General features: G+C 40.4%; 1 protein-coding gene across 8 annotated transcripts in view; it reads right to left on the reverse strand.

Annotated features, from left to right (window-relative positions):
* GAPVD1 (GTPase activating protein and VPS9 domains 1) overlaps nt 1–6,858 on the reverse strand; it is a 110,484-nt gene extending 103,626 nt beyond the window's left edge. For 2 of the 8 annotated variants that reach the window (XM_012527129.4, XM_012527132.4), the window contains exon 1: nt 6,659–6,858. The gene's annotated coding sequence lies outside the window, so the exon portion shown is untranslated. The remainder of the gene's footprint in view (nt 1–6,658) is intronic. The other 6 variants (XM_012527131.3, XM_012527134.4, XM_012527133.3 and 3 more) reach the window with 3 other exon arrangements.
* Nucleotides 6,859–14,921: the final 8,063 nt, after the last annotated feature.

Below are 14,921 nucleotides of genomic sequence, written 5' to 3' on the forward strand. Positions count from 1 at the left end.
TACTAAGGTCCAAGTGGCTCTCAACATGTTAAAATAAACTACGTGGAGTAAACTGCTTGCCTGAACATTTAGAAGAAGTTGCTGTGTGTGGATGTGTGATTAATAAGGAGATTCAGATATTGAGGTCTACCTCTGTCCTCCTTTTTATTTCCAGTAAGTATTTTTCCAAAAGTCACACATTTATGAATCCTAGTGGTAATAAACCCAATTCTACAATGATTATTATACCACTCTCCCTCTTAAACTTCTAAACTTTCTACAAATATTAGTGGGTAATTTTTCCAAATAAATGAAATTAAACTGCAGTAGATCACATTTAAAAAGAAGTAAATTTTGTATTGTTACATGCACCAAAAAAGTATTAATACATATATCACAATTTTCAGAATAAGGCAGCAGTACCTTGTAAGGCAGTGTTATGTGCCATCACTGAAAAGCAGCTGACAAGCCCACAGGGTAGCCAATGAAGTGAAGAAGGCAGAACAGCATTGTGACAGAGGTCAGGAAGGCACTAAATGAGTTAAGGTTTGTTTTACTCTAGGATGTGGTATCAAGGCAGAAAGAGTAACAATAGATTAAGAGTTAGAGCACCAGGAAAAAATTAGAAATTACTGAGTGAAAGCCATGTTTCCGACGTTTTTCATATATTAGATGTATGCCTAAGTGATAGGTATTTATCACCCCCATTTCACAGGTGAAGAAACAGGTTCAGATCGGATCACTGAGCTATTAAGCAGCAGAGAAAGGAATCCAACTTAGACTTATTTAACTGCAAAGCATGGACTTTTCAATTCCTAGTGCTGCCTCATAGGTTCTTCAGTATACTAACTTCAGGTTCCCTGTAAGCAATGCACAGGGCTTTAGGGAAGGGTAGTGATCGATGTGGAGGGAAAATGATGCCACACTGGGCCCCAGTGAACTTTTGGTAATAAGAAAGAGAGAAACTTGAAACTTTTTTTCAGTCTTTTTTTTCCATCCCAAGTTACCTTTGTACAGTCTTTTCTCCCATTTTCCCCTTTCAGATGCTTAATACACTTAATGCAAAAGCTACCAAAAAAAGGGGGGGGGGAGAGACTTGGATGCTTTCTTATTCAATTTACAATATTTTTGGTTCAAGTGGTTTCCCCCACCTAGATCACTTCTCCGACTCCCCAAAGCCAGTTATATCTATGATTCAAGGTCCAGATGAAACACCCTCTCTTCTACCCAACATTCCCTAATCCCTTATTTCCCAAGTTAGAAGTAGTATCTCCAATCTAAATTTTCTTGACCCGTTATACCGGTGCTGTATTAAGAACTCATGACTCCAAGAAATTAGAAAGGATTATTAGGAAGCGGACATGGCTCACCTGACAGAGCATCCACCTACCATATGGAGGGTCCAGGGTTCAATACCCAGGGCCTCCTGACCCGTGTGGGAAGCTGACCCATGTGCAGTGTTACCGCATTCAAGGAGTGCTGTGCCACACAGGGGTGCCCCCATGTAGGGGTGCCCTACATGCAAGGAGTGTGCCATGCAAGGAGAGCCGCCTCATGTGAAAAAGTGTAGCCTGCCCGGGAATGGTGCCACACACACGGAGAGCTGACGCAGCAAGATGACGCAATAAAAAGAGATGCAGTCTCCCGGTGCCACCTGATAATGCGAGCAGACGCAGAAGAACACACAGCAAACGGACAGAGAGAGCAGACAACGGGGGGGAAGGGGAGAGAAATAAAATAAATCCTAAAAAAAAGGATTATCACCCCAAAGATTACTAGTTAATTACAAAGGAAAAAAAGATGACTTTATAATAAAAATCTAGTGGACATTAACCCAATTATGAAATTTACATGATTAAGGAAACTTGTATCACATGCCTCTGATGTGATAAACTGAGAAAGACCTAAAAATCACCCATGTAGCATGCCAGCCAAAAAAATCCTTAACTTGCATCTGAAGATGAAGAAACTGTCAGACAAATCCAAACTGAAGAGAATTCTACAAGACAACTGATCTGATGATGCTCTAAAAATGTTACAGTCATGAGAGGGGGAAAAAAAAAAGGCTAAAGAACCACTCTAGATTCAAGGAGACAACTAAATGCAATGTTAAGATCCTTGAATGGACCTTGGATAAAAACAAAACAAAAACTAAGGACAGTACGGGACAACTGGGGAAATATGGCTATGCACTTTATATTAAATAATATTGTTACATTCATCTTAAATTTTTTTGAGTGACAAATATATTGTAGATAGGGAGGAGAAAGTCTTCGTTCTTGGGCTACACATGCCAAAGTATTTAAGGATATACTGTACTAATGGTATCTATATTCACCTCTCAAATTGTTCAGCAAAAACTGTGTCTAGGTTTATGTAAAGCAAACAAGGCAAAATGTTAACAACTGCTGAACCTAGGTGAAAGGTATATGAGTATTCATTGTACTAGTTTTGCAACTCTTCCGTAGGCTTACAATTTTTCAAACCAGACCTGGGGAAAATAAAAGTTATAGGGGAAGTGGATTTGGCTCAACAGATAAAGTATTCGCCTACCACACGGGAGGTCCAGGGTTCAAACCCAGGGCCTCCTGATCCGTGTGCAACGAGCTGGTCCACACGCAGTGCTGATGCGCACAAGGAGTGCCGTGCTACACAGGGGTGTCCCCCGCATAGGGGAGCCCCATGCGCAAGGAGTGTGCCTTTTAAGGAGAGCAGCCCAGCGTGAAAGAAGTGTAGCCTATCCAGGAGTGGCACCGCACACAGGGAGAACTGACGCAGCAAGACGACCCAACCAAAAGAGACACAGATTCCCCGTGCCACTGACAAGAATACAAGCAGACACAGAAGAACACACAGCGAATGGACACAGAGAGCAGACAACTGGGGGGGGAGGAGGGCGGTGAAGGGGAGAGAAATAAATTAAAAAAAAAAAAAAAGTTATAGATTCCAAAAAAACAAATCCAACAACAGAAAACAAGAAAAAGGATAAAATGGGCCATGATGTGGACCATTGACCATGAGGTACAGAGGTGCCCAAAGATGTACTTACCAAATGCAATGGATGTGTCATGATGATGGGAACGAGTGTTGCTGGGGGGGGGGAGAGGTGGGGTAGGGGGGAAGGGTTGAATGGGACCTCATATATATATTTTTAATGTAATATTATTACAAAGTCAATTAAAAAAAAAGAAAAAGGATAAAGAATAATTTAATGCTCATGTTCTCCTCCCAGAATTAACTGTTAACACTATATCTGCTTTTAGTCATTTAAAAATAAAAAATTATAGATAGCCCCTTTGCCATCCCCACCCCATACTAATGCCCTTCCAGAAGTTGTGAAATTTTATGGTAGGGTACACTCATTTTCAATTTTACTAAGTACTGCAAATATATCCAAAGGTGGCTGTACAGATTCACACTCCACCAGTTTCTACAACTACCATTTCACCATATAGTTGATATATTCAAATATCAAATTCATAGTTGATACTGCCAATCTTTGAAATTATTTATCGATCTGATGTGAAAAGTGCTCATTTTAATTTGCATTTCCTTAATTACTAGTGCATGCATGATTACCAGACTCCAAAATAAAAGTATATTTTTAAAGCTAAATTTTCAATGCTAATGCAAGCAAGCAACAGTATTCCCTTTAGAGCTACTTTTTTTTTCTCTCCAACAGAGGCAAATATGCAGTCCTATAGAATTCTTTGACTCAACATATTGAACAAGACAGTAATTAAGAAAACCAACCAGCCTAGAATCACACACAAAAGAGCCTCAGCGAAAAAAGAACTTCAACTACAGATGCTTCCTTTTATTACATCATCATAAAAAATTAACCAAAATCTACATGGCAGCACATACTAAGATTACTATGAATAATTAGGCCCCATAAGAAACTAAAATGCCCAAAAAAGCACCACACGATGTTTGGGAAATAGTTTCTTCTCTTTCAAAAAATATCAGATGAACACGTTCAAATTCAACTCAGTACACGTAATATTATCTGCAAAATTAAAAAAATAGATGTTTTATGCTACATGAATTTCACCTCGATTAAAAATAACACTAACTAAATATGGAAATGTTTAAGGCAAGATCACATACCTGTTCCTTCTAAATGCTAACTTCCTTACCTTTTATACATTTTAAACTTTTTAGATCCACTGTTAAATAGAATAATTTTTTAAATGGATGTTTTATTCCTAAAAATAAAAAACCTAGGCCCTATAAATTAACTCATTTATTTATCAGCAAATATTTACAGAGCACCTAATATGTACCAGTCTCTATTCTGGCACAGCAGTGAAGGCAAAATGCCTACTTTCATGGAGCTGACAGTCTAGTGGGGAAGAAATAAAATCATAAACAATATACAAATACCATAACATCAGATAGATACGTGCTATAAAAAAAATAAAGGGACAGGGGACAAGAATGACTGGGGTGGGGGGAAGAGTAAGGAAACAAAGTGGCAGGCAAGACCTACGTGAGTCAGTAACTTGTGATATGGTGTGTTTAATCCAGTATAAAATGTTTCAACACCAGTCATCTGTTTCATAAATTCTTCCTTTCACCTTTCCATACTCTCCTTTAATTTTTTTCCAGAAAAAGAGTTCACTGCAGTGGTTTTCAATTATTGCTATTATGGGGGCGGGAGAAGGATCTCACACAAGAAGTTGACAAGTGCTTTACAAACAGGTGCATATTTCAAGCCACACAGTGACAAAATGTCAAGACAAACGTCAGTGAGAAGTCTGATGCCAAATTGAAGGTGAACTACAAGAATTTAAAATGGAATTTCAAGAATATAACTTAGCCATTCTCCAACTCTACAATCTGCATGATTACTTTCTATCATATATGGAAAGAAGGATAATTAGCAATAGGAAAATAAATTTTAAGTGGGAACAGACGTGGCTCAAGCAAATGAGCACTTGCTTCCCACATGGGAAGTCCTGGGTTCAGTCCCCAGTGCCTCTTTAAAAAACAACAACAAGCAAACAAACAGAAGAAAAAACCAACTTAGGGGAGCCAATGTGGCTCAATGGTTGAGCACTGGCTTCCCACATGAGGTCCTAGGTTCAATCCCCCAGCCCAGGTACCTCAAAACAACACCAACAACAACAAATATATATATATTTGAAGAAATATCCTGCTGCTTTTCACTCAAAGGCAGAAAAATCAGAATAACTCCTCTTTAAAAGCAACACTACTTTCAAAACTATTACTTTGATCCCACCCAAATCTTTAATTTCCCTATTAAAAAAATTCTTATTTTTTTTTTACACTAGAAAGAATACTGTTCACTGGGTTATTTTTCCAAATGAGCAATAGGCTTTTTACAAATAAGCAGATTTCCAATGAAAATTCCCTTACTTGTCCACACTATCATCCTCTCTGCCTTGTATTCTTTCTTATCTAATGATTCAAATATTTTCCAGGCACACTTCCACATCCCAAAAACCTTATTTCTACTTCAGGAGTTCTTAATCTTTTTATGCCAACGGATTCCTCTTGCAGTATGGTGAAGCCTAGGGATCCCTTCTCAGAATGCTTTTAAATGTATAATTGTTATGATTACAAAGGAAGCCATTTATACTGAAACAGTTACCAAAAAACAAAACTGATATAGCAATATATGTACAGCTTTATTATCACATTAAATAATGAGATGTACTAGTGGTTCTAATTAAAGGCAAACAAGTGATGGACATAAACAGTATTTTGAGATCTATGTAACAAATGTAAACAAGATATAAAAACATCTGTATTAATTGGTGACAAAGTCACAGGCATAGTTGTTATTATTGTGGTTTGCTGCCTACACTCATAATTGAAGAAAATGGTAACTTTCAGTTAGCAGTTTTAAAAATGTTATTTTTATCCTCATTTTAGTTCAAGGACCCCCGAATTCTATACCTACTCGTAAACCCTATGTTAAAAATCCCTTCTAACTCAAAGGTCTGCTCAAACTGATTTTTGTCAAAAATTTTAAAATAAAAACACTGATTTCTCCGTTGACCTAGCTCTCATCTGAAAATATTACCATGATTCCTCGTTTTTAATGCAGATTTATACGCAGAACTGTTTATATCTGTGGTTTGCCCAGCCAGCACCCATTAAACCCATTAAAATTATGCTGTTAATAAAAACTGAAGTTTTAAGAAAGGAATACCCAATAGTACCTCACCTCCAAATCTCCAACAGCAAGTGAAAAGATGCCAAGTGTTTGTGTGTTTATGGTAGGTGGGGCACCCCCAGACCCGTGAGTCCAGCTTCTCAGTCCCCTAAACACGACACTTTCACCAGCGACACGCAGAGGACATTCCATCTCCTTTTCGCCTCCAGTGCTCAGTTCCCCCAACAGGGTCGCTGGCCTCAGGCCCCCACCCGAAGGCACCCCGCGGTCCTCCTGTACCTTCCCATCCCCCCCGCATCCATGCCTCCAGTCCACACCGTCCTGGCCCTTGCGCGCCGCCACACCTTTCCCTGGCCCGAACCGTGTCTACACACAGCCTGACAGCAGAGAGAAGGGCCCTGAGCCTGAGGGTAAGCAGGATCCGGCAGGTCAGTCCAACTGTAGGGCGCAGGCTGCGGCCCTAGGCCGGAGCAGCCCGGCCACTGAGAAGCGAGCTGCGCGCCCCGCGAGACCCAAAGGGTGACGCGCACTCACCAAGGTCCTCATGCAGAGGAGGGCACGGGGGTCTCCGCCAGACAGCTACTCGGCCTTGAAACCGTCACCCTCGCCGCGAACTGCTGGCTGCCGCCGCCGCCGCCGTTCTCTAGTTGGCTTCCCCGCCTCCTGCAGCGGCGCTTCGCCGACTCCGCCAGCACGCCAACGCGCGTGCGCGGCACCGCGGGAGGCACTGGCGCTTGTAGTACAGGCGGAAAAGGTCCGCCGGCCCTCTTCCGCTTTAGCCAGCGGGGTCGGCTGCCCGCTGGAGCTGTCGTGCGTGTGTGAAATATGCGGAATCACCTCCCGGAAAATTGTTCACCAAACAAGGACCCATGAAAAATCTGCCCGAGCAAGAAATTGTGAAGTAAAACAATTTATAGCATTTACGTTTTTAACAACAACTATCACTTGTCCAGAACATATTATTCGAATGACACACACACACACAAAATTAACACCCCCCTCCTCTTCTGTTAAAAGTGTCGTTAATTGGCAGGTGGTATAAAGATTTTCACTATTAAAAATAGTTTTGCACTCCTCATTTTATCAATTAACTTAGTGTAAACTAGACCAGTTACTTTAAGTCAATTAACAACTCACCTAATAAAAATTCTTTCCTAAAAAATAACTCAGATATATTCAGCTCAGAGGTTAGGTTAGCAGAGTTGAATAGTCATAGAAATCTTAGAAGACACCTTAAAGGACATTAGTCCAACTCCCACCCCGGCAGGAATTCATTCTTGTACGTACCAGCCAGATGGTCATCCAACTTCTATTTCAACAGTTCCAATTTCAGGGAGCCCACTACCTTAAGCAATGCAGACAGCTCCACTGTTGGACAATTTAAAATGTTAGAAAATCCTGCCTCCTGCTGAGCTGAAATCTGCTTCCCTTTTACTTTCTTCCACTGCTAGTAGTTATACTGCTTAGAGCCATAAAAAATGTTTTCCACTTGACAGCCCTTCAAACAATTGAAAACAATGTTTATGTCCTCCAACATAGGAGGCAAAAAACAAACAAACGAAAACTAATAATAATCAGTTTTCCTAACTATTTCAAATGTGAATCAGCTCCCAGACCGCTTTCCATCTAGTCACCCTTCTTGGTGTGTCCCCTTTTTTCCTATTATTGTTAGTTTTGTTTTTTTTTTTTGCTTTGTTGTCATGGGTTTTTTGGGGTTTGTTTTTTGGGTTTTGTTTTTTTTTTTTTTTTGCTTTTGCTTTTGCTTTCTCTGTGTGTGTGTGTGTGCGTGTGTCCCCTTTAAAAATTGTCAAAATTTATTTTCTTTGTATTGTCTGATTTTATTATCATAATAGCATTCTATGGTAGGCTGGTCAGGTATTCTTGCTATCCTGTTGCCATTCATCTGATTCACTATTTAATTCAGTTAAAGATTATTTACCAGTTCTGTTATAAAGCATTGCCCAAAGCACCAGGGAGTTGAAAAAAGCAACAGGATATTGTTTACAATCTAGGCTGGAAGGATAACTCCCACAGATTAATGAATGTAAAATAAGGTAAGGTACAAAATGCTATGAGATTCTGAGTGAAAAAGGCCTCATCAGGCTGAGGGACCCTGGCTTTTTGGAGGAAGTAATGCTTGTGAGTTACTGGATGGCTGAATTTAAAAGACAGGAGATGGCATGGAAGGATTGCTTGAGAAAGAACTCAGCTTAAGCAAAGTGGAAGAGTTTAGACTGGGCTCAGGAACTCTGAATACTCTAGATGGGCTGAAGCATACAGGCCAGTATTGAGTGGAAGGAAAATGCTCCAAAAGTTGCAAAAGGATATTGGGAGTCATAAAGAAACTGCATTGTATTTGATTAGCTAAAGAGCACCGAGGGAGGCAGATGTGACTCGAGCAATTGAGCTCCTGCCTACCATACGGAAGGTCTGGGTTGGGTTCCTGGTGCCCCCTAAAGATGAGCAAGACAGCGAGCTGACACGATAGTCTGGTGCAGTGAGCTGATGTAACAAGATGATGCAATAAGAGACAAACAGAGGAAAACATAACGGAAGATACAACAAAGCAGGGAGCAGAGGTAACTCAAGCAATTAGGCACCTCTCTCCCACATGGGAAGTTCCAGGTTCAGTTCCTGGTGCCTCCAAAAAAAAAAAAAAATACCAGGACACAACAGACACAGCAAGTGCAAAAAAACAAGGGGGTCAGGAGAAATACATAAAATAAATATTTTTAAAAAGAGCACGAAAATGGTCATTTAATCATTGTGAGTCATATTCTATCACCTACAAATGAAGAAACTGAACTAGATAAGCAATTTTCAATATTTTACCCCCCAGCACCCCCATGAACTACAACACTGACATTTGAAACTATGGATCACTACAACAGAGCTTTTTGCAAGCTGTGGAACAGATATTGTTATCAACACATAGCACACAAGAGAAAGTGAACTCAAGAGATGAAAACTTGATCAAAACCAATAAATAGTACTCCTCAGAGACAGAGAATCCCATCTTATTCATCACTGCATCCTTGGAACCTGGCATACTGTCTCATACATAATACATATTGTTTAAAATAGAAGTGGGATGAATAAACAGTGAACCCTGGCCAAATTCATACTATATCTTGATTAGAGTTTGGGTCTTCACACTCCCAGCTCCGTAATCTCCATTAAATCACCCTGCCTCAGAACACAGAGAAGTGACAAACTCTGAATTTTTAAAAAATTCTCTTACCTTCTATATCTCACAGCCAGTCTTAGAGGTGGCCAAAAAAGGAGGTGCTACATCAAGTAATTTCAGGGGCCTCTGTCAGGTGTTTCTGGACACAAACTTTTTATCCCCAGGTCTGTGAAAGACCCTTGAAATATTTCGTTAGTGATAGATATATTGAGTTATGGATGTTAAGAGCTGAGAAGCAGAGATCAGCTAGTCTAATACCTCATTCTTTTAAAGTTGGAGAGTGTTGCTCCAGAGACCCTAATTAAAATGTACATCCTCCTGATCAGAGTAACACTTTAAGTTATTATGCACCTAAACTTAAGAAATAAATATGACAGTTAAATATGATAGAGAAACCATAGAAAGAAAAATAGGGCCATATCCAAAAAGAAATAAAGATGAGGAAGATGGAGAGCAAGATGAAAGGAAAGAGCAAGATGAAAGATGAAACAAAGACTTCACATGTGATGTGATTTTATCTACTTTGGTATACAGTTTGGGAAAGAAAATACTTTGAAATTGTAGTACACATATGGCTGTGGAAAGTCATAACCATGTAGAAAGATTAAACACAAGTGTGTCATCTGAAAAAGCCAATTAAGTTATAAACTAGGTCATAATACAGCGTGAATAAAAACCAATATAGCAAAGAACGCACAATTTGCTATGAAAGAACTGAGACTATCTTTTCAATTGTAAAACAGAGATGTCTTTAACCCTACCTATCTCATCCAGTTGTTAGGACGATAAAGCCACAGGATGTTTGTAAAAGCTTTGTTTACTATAACGCAATACACAAATGTGAGCTATGATAATGACATGGTTCAAACTCAAACAGCAGGCAAACATTTAAAACACTTAAATTGTACAAGAATAGCCAGAAATAGCAACTATGTACAAGAGGGTTAACATAGAATGAGAGGTGAAGAATTTTCTTATTTGTCCATTTTTTGTTATCACTGAAATAATGAAAATGCTTTAATAATTATTGAAGTGATGAATGCATAACTATGTGATTATACCATATACCATTGATTGTACACTGGATAAATTGTGTGCTGTATTAATATTATCAATAAAATTGGTTTGTTAAAAAAAATGTATACAATATTTTAAAAAGTCAAGCTTCTTTTCGTTCCCATCCAGTTCCTGCAGGAAAGAGCCACTCTTTATCTATTTGGTAGGTATCTCTCCAGAATCATTATATATATGTATTCAACACAAATAAGATTATATCTACATTATATATACTGTTCTCTGTTCTGTGACTTGCTTTTTTTTTTTTTTAAAGATTTATTTATTTATTCCCTCCTTGTGGCTTGTTCCTTTCTTTGCTGTCTCTTCTCTTTGTTCATTCGCTGCATGTTTTTTCTGTATCTGCTTGTCTCTCTTTGTTGCATCATCCTGCCACGGCAGCTCTCCGCAGTGCATGGGCCTTCAGCTCTCAGCAGTGCATGGCCAACTTGCCTTCACAAGGAGGCCCTGGGACACGAACCCAGGGACTCCCATGTGGTAGACGGGAGCCCAACTGATTGAGCCACAGTCACTTCCCTGTGACTTGCTTTTTTCATTTGATATTAGATTGATCAAAAAGAACTGTGACAACAACTGAGAGAGTGCCGAGTTCCTAGCCAGGGGAGCTCTATCACAGTCCGCAATGGAACAGCAACAATCCCCCAAGTACAATGAAAGACCAATAAAGATGGATGGTCCAACAATGAGCCCTTGATACTGGTGGCTCTGATTATGAGCCTGTGTGCCTGAAATATGAACTAGGTCTAGAGCTGCAAGGTGCCTAGGAGTTACCTCCTGAGAGCCCCCATGTTGCTCAAATGTGGCCACTCTCTAAGCCAAACTCAGCATATAAATGCATTACCTACCCCCAGTGTGGGACATGACTCTGAGGGATGAGCCTCCCTGGCACTGAGGGATTACTACCAAGCACCAGCTGATGATGTAACTAGAAAAAGACCTTGAATAAAAGGGTGAACCCAGACCAGCAGAATATCTCGGCCTACATGGAATATCAGGTGTTAAAAACTACTTTTTGACCTTGGATAAAAGGGGGAAATGGAATGGACAAATGAATTTATATGGCTATGAGTCTCCAAAAAAGAATCAGGCGGTCATCAGAGGGGTAATCTTTATGCATGCCTCAGTAGGGTACCAGAGACAGCTAAAGTAGATAGAAACCCAGGTACTAGTTCTCCTGAGGGCTATGGAGACCCACAGGTTCTATGGTCATGGCAGATGGCTCTGGAGTTCAGGGCCATATCAGCTGGCCCCACATTGGAATTTATGTTCCTGAGTGTGATGGAGTTGGACTCAGACGTGACCTTTCTACACATGCCTCTTCTGTTACTTTTACTGGACCGGTGGTTGGTGTTTGGGTTCGTGTATACTCAGGAGACCTGAATCTCTGGACTGTCCATGTGACAGCCAGGCGCTGAGCCTCAGCAGACTTGCAACTCCTACCCTCTGGTTTATTGGACTTACCCTGGCCAGCTAACAGGGAGGTAAGAAGATCAACCACCACACCAGGGAGCCAACAGTGCCTAGAACTGCAAGCAGGAGAATTGCAATCATTACCCATGGGTAATCTAAGCCCCCTCTTGATGTAGAGGGGGACTGGACTTAACCATCCCAAAGTCCACAGAATGGAGGAATATAGATTAGAGTGGACTTACTGGTGTTCTGCTGAGGAACTATTGTGATTAGTAAGGGAAGAAATTGTAATATGGATGTAGAGTAAGTGGCCATGATAGCTGGTGAGGTTAGGGAGAGGGAAGAAGAGATATGATGTGGGTGCATTTTCAAGATTTGGAATTGTCCTGGGTAGTGCTGAGGGACAGATGCTGGACATTGTGTGTCCTGCCATGGTCCACTGCGTGGACTGGGGGAGAGTGTAGACTACAGTGTAGACCACTGTCCATGTGGTACAGCAGTACTCCAGAATGTATTCACCAGGTGCAGTGAATGTGCCACGATGAGGGAAGAGGTTGTTGATGTGGGAGGAGTGGGGTGGGGGGATGGGGAGTATATGGGGACCTCATATTTTTTTAATGTAACATTTAAAAGAAAATAAAGAAGAAGAAAAAAAAAAGAATTGTAGTTTCGGGCTGTAAATTTTAAATCATTATATATAACTAGGCTCAAACACATCTTTATTAATCAAAATAGGAACCATCACAGTCGACACATTTTTGCCAATGAGAAATAAGTTTATTTATTCTTGTAGTGTAAAAACCCATGCTTCAGGATTCAATGAACTCTTCGAAAGCATTTTCTGCATCCTGCTGGTTGTAGACGTGTATTCCCTGCAAAAAGTTGTTGAGATGCTTGAAGAAGTGGTAGTCGGTTGCCAAGAAGTCAGGTGAATATGGCAGATCAGGCAAAATTTCATAGCCCAATTCATTCAACTTTTTTTTAAGGTTTATTTATTCACTGCCCCCCCCAACCCCCTGTTGTCTGCTCTCTGTGTCCATTCACTGTGTGTTCTTGTGTTCTTCTGTGTCTGTCCGTATTCTCATTGGGCGGCTCTGGGAACCGATCCTGGGACCTTCTGGAGTGGGAAAGAGGCAATCATTCTCTTATGCCACCTCAGCTCCCTGTCTCTTATTGTCTCTCCTCCGTGTCTCTTTTTGTTGTGTCATCGTGCTGCACCAGCTCTCCATGGCAGCCGGCACTCCAACACGGACGGCACTCATGCGCAGGGTGCACTCCTGCATGGGGTGGCATTCTTGCACAGGCCAGCACTCTGCGAGGGTCAGCTCACCATATGGGCCAGCTCACCTTAACCAGGAGGCCCTGGGCATTGAACCCTCGACCTCCTATATGGTAGATGGGAGCCCAATTGCTTGAGCCACATCCGTTCCCCTCATTCAACTTTTGAAGCATTGGTTGTGTGATGTGCAATCAGGTGTTGTGGAGGAGAATTGGGCACTTTCTGTTGACCAATGCTGGCTGCAGGTGTTGCAGTTTTCGGTGCATCTCATCAATTTGCTGAGCATACTTCTCAGATGTAATGGTTTTGCTAGGATGCAGAAAGCTGTAGTGGGTCAGATCAGCAGCAGACAACCAGTGACCAGGACCTTTTGTGGTGCAAGTTTGGCTTTGGGAAGTGCTTTGGAGCTTCTTCTCAGTCCAACCACTGAATTGGTTGTCGCCAGTTGTCATATAAAATCCACTTTCATCGCATGTCACAATTCAATCGAGAAATGGTTCATTGTTGTTGCACAGAATAAGAGAAGATGACACTTAAAAATGACAATTTTTAAAATTTTCTGTCAGCTCATGAGGCATCGACTCTTCAAGCTTTTTCACCTTTCCAATTCGCTTCAAATGCCAGATGACTATAGAATGGTCAACGTTGAGTTCTTCAGCAACTTCTTATTTAGTTGTAAGAGTATTAGCTTTGATGATTGCTCTCAATTGGTCATTGTCAACTTTCGATGGCCATTCACTGTACTCATCTTCAAGACTCTCTTCAAAACTTTTTGAACCACCACCGCACTGTATGTTCATTAGCAGCTCCTGGTTAAATGCATTATTGATGTTGCAAGTTGTCTCCACTGTTTTACAACCCATTTTGAACTCAAATAAGAAAATCTCTCAAATTTGCTTTTTTGTCTAACATCATTTCCACAGTCTAAAATACATATAAAATAAACAGCAAGTAATAAGTCATTAGCAAAAAATATGAAGTGAAAATGCACATTAAAATGATGTATAACATAATCCCATTTATTTAAGAATATTTCAATATCAAATGGCAAATTTCAACTGCAAAGTCGCAACTACTTTTGCACAAACCTAATAATACATCTTGAGCATCTTTCCATATCAGTATAAGAAAATGTACCTCATTGTTTTGAACCTCTACACATTTCCAATAGTGTAATCTACCATAGTTTAATATCCCTATTGATAGACATTTACCTTGGTTCACTTACATTTTGAATAATAAAACATACAAGTGAATTAATCATGATTTTTTAAAACGGGCTACATTTTCAAAAGTTGGGAATCCTGTAAGAGAAAGAAAAGGAAGACATACATAGAGGTGTCCTACACCCAGTCAGAAAATATTCCCTCATTAAAATCCTTTTTGTGCTTTGGAACAATCCAAATTAAGGGAAGGAAAGAAACTCAGTTATCACCTTAGTGCATATTCTGGGCCCTTTGTTGTCCTGCCCTGGCCCCCACTGGCAGGCTCATAAGTAGTAGTTCTCAAAGGTCGATTCACTGTGAAGTTGATGGAGCTTATGATTCAGGCCCATCACTTGCCTGGGGTTCCTTTCAAGGTCCTACCACAAGGTCAAGTGGTTTTGTAACATTTGCCAAGGAATCTTAAATTACTAGCTAAATTGAAGACAACAAATAAAAGTTTAAAACTTAAGACTTTCATCCTACTTTACTGGAATTGTAGTTGGTGTTGGGGTTTAAGATATATTTAGGGGATTTTAATCTCTGGACTGACAATAGGATAGCCAGGCCGTGAGCCTCAACAGACTCCAGCTCCTACAATCTGATTTACTGGCCTCACCTCACTCAGCTAAGATGGAGTTGAAG

This window comes from Dasypus novemcinctus, chromosome 8 (assembly GCF_030445035.2).
Source record: "Dasypus novemcinctus isolate mDasNov1 chromosome 8, mDasNov1.1.hap2, whole genome shotgun sequence".
In the NCBI taxonomy this organism is placed as follows: domain Eukaryota; kingdom Metazoa; phylum Chordata; class Mammalia; order Cingulata; family Dasypodidae; genus Dasypus; species Dasypus novemcinctus.